General features: G+C 54.9%; 1 long non-coding RNA gene across 1 annotated transcript; it reads right to left on the reverse strand.

Annotated features, from left to right (window-relative positions):
- Nucleotides 1–6: 6 nt before the first annotated feature.
- LOC106695334 lies at nucleotides 7–4,838 on the reverse strand. Its single transcript, XR_002827355.1, has 4 exons — nucleotides 4,579–4,838; nucleotides 2,661–2,876; nucleotides 725–1,833; nucleotides 7–329 (listed from the first exon to the last, which is right to left on the reverse strand). It is a non-coding gene; the product is annotated as an uncharacterized LOC106695334 (long non-coding RNA).
- Between the last annotated feature and the right edge of the window lie 1,545 nt (nucleotides 4,839–6,383).

Genomic DNA, 6,383 nt, shown 5'->3' on the forward strand with positions numbered 1-6,383 from the left:
GTGCAAACCGGAGCCTGCCACCCCCACTTTTAACCCCCCATGCCTGCCAATAGCAGTAGCAACAGAGGCCCCGCCTCCTGAGTGCCCACCCCCGTCCAGTACTGGGCCAGGGGTGCCCAGTGTCTCACGGAAGCCCAGAGGAGGAGCGGGGAACCGCCGTTGAGCAGAGAAAGCCAAGACCCAGGATTTTCAGGATAAGATCAGCCCTCGGAACCAGAACAAGGCCCTCCTGGCTGCGCATCGGGGACCGATTTCAGAGCAGCCACGCCACCAGGCCATGCTTCAGTCTGGACTTCGGGGTTCCACCACCAGCCTAGGACTCCGAAAGTCTGAGGTCAGAAGGAATCCGTGTTAACGTGACACCCCGCCAGGCCCCCGAAGCCCCACCCCACCCGGCGCTGCAGGCACCCAGAGCGACTTCCTAGAGGCAAAGCCATGCTCCTGACCCTTCTGACGGGGACGCGTCCCCGCTGCCCCGCTCAGCTCTCCATCCAATCTGGGCCCAATGCGAGGCCTTCCCGCGCCCCCTGGGCCCCGCAGCCCCTGTGCCGGTGGGCGTGGCGAGCTTTCCGCTGACTTACTCGGCTGCCTCACACAGGACAGCGCCCCTGCACTGAAAGATACGCTCCTCGTCACCTACTGGGTGCCCCACCATGGTTCTAGAAGGGCCCACAGGCCTGATCAGGTGAAAGGGGTGCCCATCGGGCCCACACAAATCATTTACCTGAGCGTGGGGAGCAGGTGCGTCATCAGTCGAGAACAAACCTGGGAAGTTATGGCCTGCAGCCACTGGACGTCGTCAGGAATGTCGGGGAGCCACTGCACCAGTCTGCGCAGACACACAGACACACACACACACACACACACACACACACACACACACCCGTGTCAGCAGGAAGACGAGTCAAAATGAAGAGAGCCAAACAAAAGCTGCACAACAGGCAGCGAGCTTACAGCAACACTCCGTGTCCCGCTCAACTGCCGGCGCACTTCTACTTCCAACCCCATCAATTCTCACGAGGTGGATTTAGGCCCCTCTGTGTGCGTGTTACTCCTCACGTGAGGATATTCTTTCCACTGATTTTCGGAGTGTGGCAGGGAGGGGGGGAGACTGAAAAACTGAGAACTATCCATGCACCGGGGATCCCGCAACCGAGGTATGTGCCCTTAACTGGAATCGAAGCCGGGACCCTTCACTCTAACCACTGAGAAAAAGTGGCCAGGGACCAAAGTTAGGCCACTTTTGATTCAGGAAAGCTCGAGGGATTAACGTGGCAATTAAAGGAGAAGCCTGGTTTTCCCAGATTCAAGATGCCTGGAGCTTGGAGTGGAGACACCGCCCGCTCCACGAGCCCGACTGCCCTTGGCCACGTGCGAGTCCAGCAGAGGAAGCCTGACCACGGCCTCCACAGACTCCGCGGCCGTGGACACTAAAGGACCCCACGCCTGGGCCTCCACGCAGGGCAGGCGCGTGGGAACAGGCGGCTCATTCATTCGGGCGGGAGGGACCAAGAAAGGTCCATCCCGGGCGGGACCACAGAGCTGGATTTTGAAGGACGGTTGGACTTTAGAAGATGGACTGAAGGACATGCTGGCTTAACTCACTAAAAAGAAAGGAGACACCCAAGTCCATCTGAAGAAAGCTGAGTAATGCACATACCCAGGATTCCAGCGCAGACGAAGCCACCCACACCGCTCACCTCTGGGCCATGGCAAGCGCGGACTCCACGGGCAGCGTACACGGCAGCATCACGTAAGACATGACCTTCACCGGTAGGAACCTGCAGATCTTGCTCCAGCAGCCACCTCGGGGTCTAAGTGCCTCACTCAGGCCTGAAAGATACCATTGGGGGGAGGGGCGTCCCCCCAGTGTAACCTCACCCAGGTGCTGCCTGCAACTCCAGTGAGACACACAAATCCTGCTGCCAAAGAATCAGAAGCCGGGCCCATGCCATGGAGCAGGGAGTGCGGCCAGAACAGCCCTGGGACAGCCACGGGCCCCGGATCAACTGTCCCACTGGCAGCTCTCCCTGGAGGAGACACCGACCCCCAACCCCACCCGCCTTACGGGCTTTCCCAACACCCCCTCTTCTGCCTGGAGCCCTGGCTTCTGTTTCCCCTTCGTCGTGGCCTCAGGACCCTCAAATCGTAGCAACCTGGGCACCAGCGTCTTGCTTATCTTTGAATTTCTCCCAGTGCCCGAATGCATCTGGTGTGCACTCCTGGCCCATCTGGTGCCTGACGACATGATCAAATGCACTACCGTCGCTCAAGGACAAGTTCAAAGCTGAGGGTTCGGGGCAGGGGGAGGCAGACAGGCTCCTCCAGAAAGAAGGCGTGGAGACGGGGGCCCAGGCAGAGAATGGTGTTCTGGAAGAAGGGGCCCACCCTCGGGGCCCCCAAATCCGGTGCGCCCGGACCCAGGAACTGGGCGCATGCCTGCGTAACTCCCAACGGGCTCACCGGGAGTGTGGCTTTTTCTGGCCGTGGGTGGGGAGATGGTGCCAGGAGCAAGGCGCCTGCGTGGGGAGATGGTGCCAGGAGGTGGGGCCTCGTCTCCTCCCCGTGGCAGCATCACCCTCCTCCCCAACCCGCCAGAGAAGCCCCCTTAGTCTCAGCAGCAGAAAGCAACGCCCTGCTGTCCCGCCAGAGGGTCTCACCTGCAATGAGCGTGGGCGGCAGTGTCTCCAGGACGCTCTCGTCCCAGGGCAGGAGGCTGACACGCAGGTGGGCCAGCAGCTCGGCCACCTCGGGCCTCCTCTGCCAGGCAGCCGCCCCCGGCGAAGCCTCGGGGCTCGCGGTTTCCCAGGAGAACGGAAGGAACTCGGGCGCTGCCGAGGGCACACTCGGGCTCGGACGGGGCCTGTCACAGATGCCTACGCGGGGCACGGAGACAGGGGGCATGACTCACACACCCACCCACCTTGACAGGAGGCCAGCAGCCACTGGACACTGCAGGCCTGGGATCAGCTCAGTAGCAGGCGGGACGGATCAGCTCAGTAGCAGGCGGGACGGACGAGGGCAACGGGCTTCAAGCCACAGTGAAAGGAGCCGAACTCCTGGCTCCGTCACGCACCCGAACTCCTGGCTCCGTCACGCACTCACTGTGGGCCGCACAGCCACTGTGGCCGGGGAGGGAAAGGTGACTACAGCTAATGTGCACTGACTGTGGCGCCGCTGGTGGAGCCTATGTCCCCGGCCCTGATAGGAACGCCCCAGCCAGGCCTTGCAGCAGCCATTCAACTGCTACTATCATCAGCGTCTCCCCTTTTCAGCTGAGGAATGGGAAGCACAGAGAGGTTAAGAGACTCATCCACAGCCACACAGCCCGTCTGGGGCAGAGTGGGATTTGAACCCAGGCCTGACATCAGTCATGGCCCTCTTCCACCACACAACCCTGAAAGCAGTATTAGGCATGGGAGTGTGTGTGTATGTCGGGGGGTGGGGGTGCTGCCCCAGGAGTTGGGGCGCAGTAGCCAACACCACAGGGGCTCCCAGCTCCCTCGGAATTGGCGCACAGGGTGGAGGCGCTCTGGGGTGGGGTGGGGGGAGGGACAGTAGTTTTAGAGGCCCCGGTTGCCCTGGCTCACCTGTTGCCTCCATCCTCAGGTTACAAAGACCAGGGGCTGCCCCGAACGCCCCTCGGTGCTCCTAGATTACCCTCCCCTTTATGCTTCTCTCTCGATCTTTCCCAGGGCCTCCCTTAGACACGCTGCTCACCCTCTGGGTCATCACCTGCCCTAGGTACAGATCTGTTCCGGGAGGACATCACTTGCCCCCCGCCGCCCACGACTCCTCTGCAGGACCCCAGGGACCAGCTGCCTGAGGACCTGCTCACATATCTGACCCCAACACGGCACCGCGCCTGCAAGCGCTGGCCACGTGCCAGTCTTTACAATGACCAGGAATCACCTGGACGTACCTGCATCCCAAATCCCCTCAATACAGAGGCGGGAACAGGCCCAGGGAGGGGGGTGGCCTCCCCAAAGCCTTCCGAGTGCTTCCCTGAGCCCAGACCATTGGGCCATTGAAAGCCCTTGTGAAACTAACAGGGGACACTGTGCCGGGAGAGCGCCCTGGAGCAGAGACATCCCGGGTTCCCATCCCAGCTCTGCCCCTCAGTGGGTGGAGCGTGGTCCCTGGCTCGCCTCTCCAAGCCTCCATTCCCCCACCTGTAAAATGGGGCAGAGGGTTCCTATGTAGCGGAGCTCATTGGAGGGCTGAGCCCGACAGATGGTGAAGGTGGGGAGCACCACGTGATGTCACATCACCTGGCGCTCACCAAGGCTGCTAACAAACGGCTGATGAAAAGGGCACATCTGGCCCGGCCAGTGCTCTCAGTGGTTAGCATCAACCCATGAACCAGTAGAACACGGTTCTATTCCGTCAGGACACGTGCCCAAATTGCGGGCTCAATGCCCAGCAGGGGGCATACAGGAGGCAGCCGATCAAGGATTCTCTCTCATCATTGATGTTTCTCTCTCTCCCACTCCCTCTCCCTCCCTCTCTCTGAAATCAATAAAACCATATTTTAAAAAAAAAAGAAAAGTGCTCATCTGCCCCCCAGGCCACACATACCGTTTTCTTCCAAGAACCTGACCGCGTCTAAATACCCTCGTAGGAATAACTCTGCAAGCACCTGTAAGCGAAGCAAGTGAGTGAACTACTGGGCAGGGTCACTAGCCTCACTCACTTAAACCGAAGCCCCTTCAAACTCTGCACTGCCTCCACGGGCCAGGCACGGCCTCTGCGTGGGGGAATGCTTGGGGCTGTTTTGACAGTAATTGATTTCTGCTTTCCTAACACTGTGATCTGGGAAGACGCTTGTAGAGACTTGTTTTGTGTCCTAACATGTGGTCTATCTTTGTGAATGACCCATGTGCACTTGAGAAGAATGTGTATCCTGCAGCCGTGGGGTGAAATGTTCTATAAATGTCAATTAAATCCATCTCATCCAGTGAGTCCTTTGGAGTCACTGGTTCCTTCTTCATTTTCTGTCTGGATGATCTATCCAGTGAAGTCAGCAGGGGGTTAAAGTCCCCTACCGTAACTGTATTGCTGTCGATCTCTCCCTTAAAGTTCCTTATAAGTTTTTTTTTATATATTTAAGTGCTCCTATATTGGGTGCATATATGTTTACCAGGGTTATATCCTCTTGTTGGATTGATCCCTTAGTATTATGTCGTGACCTTTGTTGTCTCTTGTGATGGCTTACATTTTGAAGTCTATTTTGTCAGATATGAGTATTGCCACCCTAGCTTTTTTTTGTTTGTTTACTTTTACATGGAAAATCTTTCCCATTCCTTCACTCTCATCGTATGTGAGTCTTTTGTTCTGGGGTGGGTCCCTTGTAGACAGCATATAGTTGGGTCATTTTTATATCCATTCAGCTACCCTATATCTTTTGATTGGAGCATTTAATCCAGTTACATTTAAGGTTATTATTGATAGGTACTTATTTATTGCCACTTTAATCCTGTATGCCTAGGTTTCTCTATTTCTTCTTATTACAGAAGTCCCTTTAGCTTTTTTTGCAATGCTGGCTTGGTAGTGATAAACTGTCTTGGGCTTTTTTTTGTCTGGGAAGCTGTTTATTTCACCATCTATTCTGAATGATAGCCTTGCTGGATATAGTAATCTTGGTTTCAGATTCATGCTTTTCTTTACTATGAATACTTCTGCCATTCCCTTCTGGCCTGTAGAGTTTTTGATGAGGAACCAGTTGACAGCCTTATGGGAGCTACTTTGTGGGTAACAAATTGCTTTTCTCTTGCTGCCTTTAAGATTCTTTCTCTTTAATTTTTGGCATTTTAATTATGATGTGTCCTGGCCAGGGCCTTTTTGGGTTCCTGCTTGGGACTCTCTGGGCCTCCTGAACTTGTGCGACTTTTTCCTTCACCAGGTTAGGGAAGTTTTCTGCCATTATTTCTTCAAACACGTTTTCTATCCCTTTCTCACTTTCTTCCCCTTCTAGCACATCCATTATGCGAACATTGTTACGTTTCACATTGTCCCACAGCTCCCTTAAACTGTCCTCTTATTTTTTAATTGTTTTTCTTTTTGGTTCTCTAATTGAGTGATTTTTTTCTACCATCTTCTAATTCACTGATCTCATCCTCAGCTTCCCCTAATCTGCTGTGTATTCCTTCCAATGTGTTCTTTATTAGTGCTCTGTCAATCTTTATTTCCGACTCTTCTTTTTCATATTTACTATATCTTTTCTCATGCTGTTGAGCATCTTTACCATCATTATTCTGAACTCTGTATCAAATGAATTTCTTATCTCCATTTCACTTATCTCTGCTATTGGAGAATTCTCTTGTTCTTTTCATTGGGGGTTGTTTTTTCATCTCTCCATTTAGGGTGCCTGTTTGGGTTTGTGA

Source organism: Myotis lucifugus, unplaced genomic scaffold (assembly GCF_000147115.1).
Source record: "Myotis lucifugus unplaced genomic scaffold, Myoluc2.0 scaffold_1112, whole genome shotgun sequence".
Lineage (NCBI taxonomy): Eukaryota > Metazoa > Chordata > Mammalia > Chiroptera > Vespertilionidae > Myotis > Myotis lucifugus.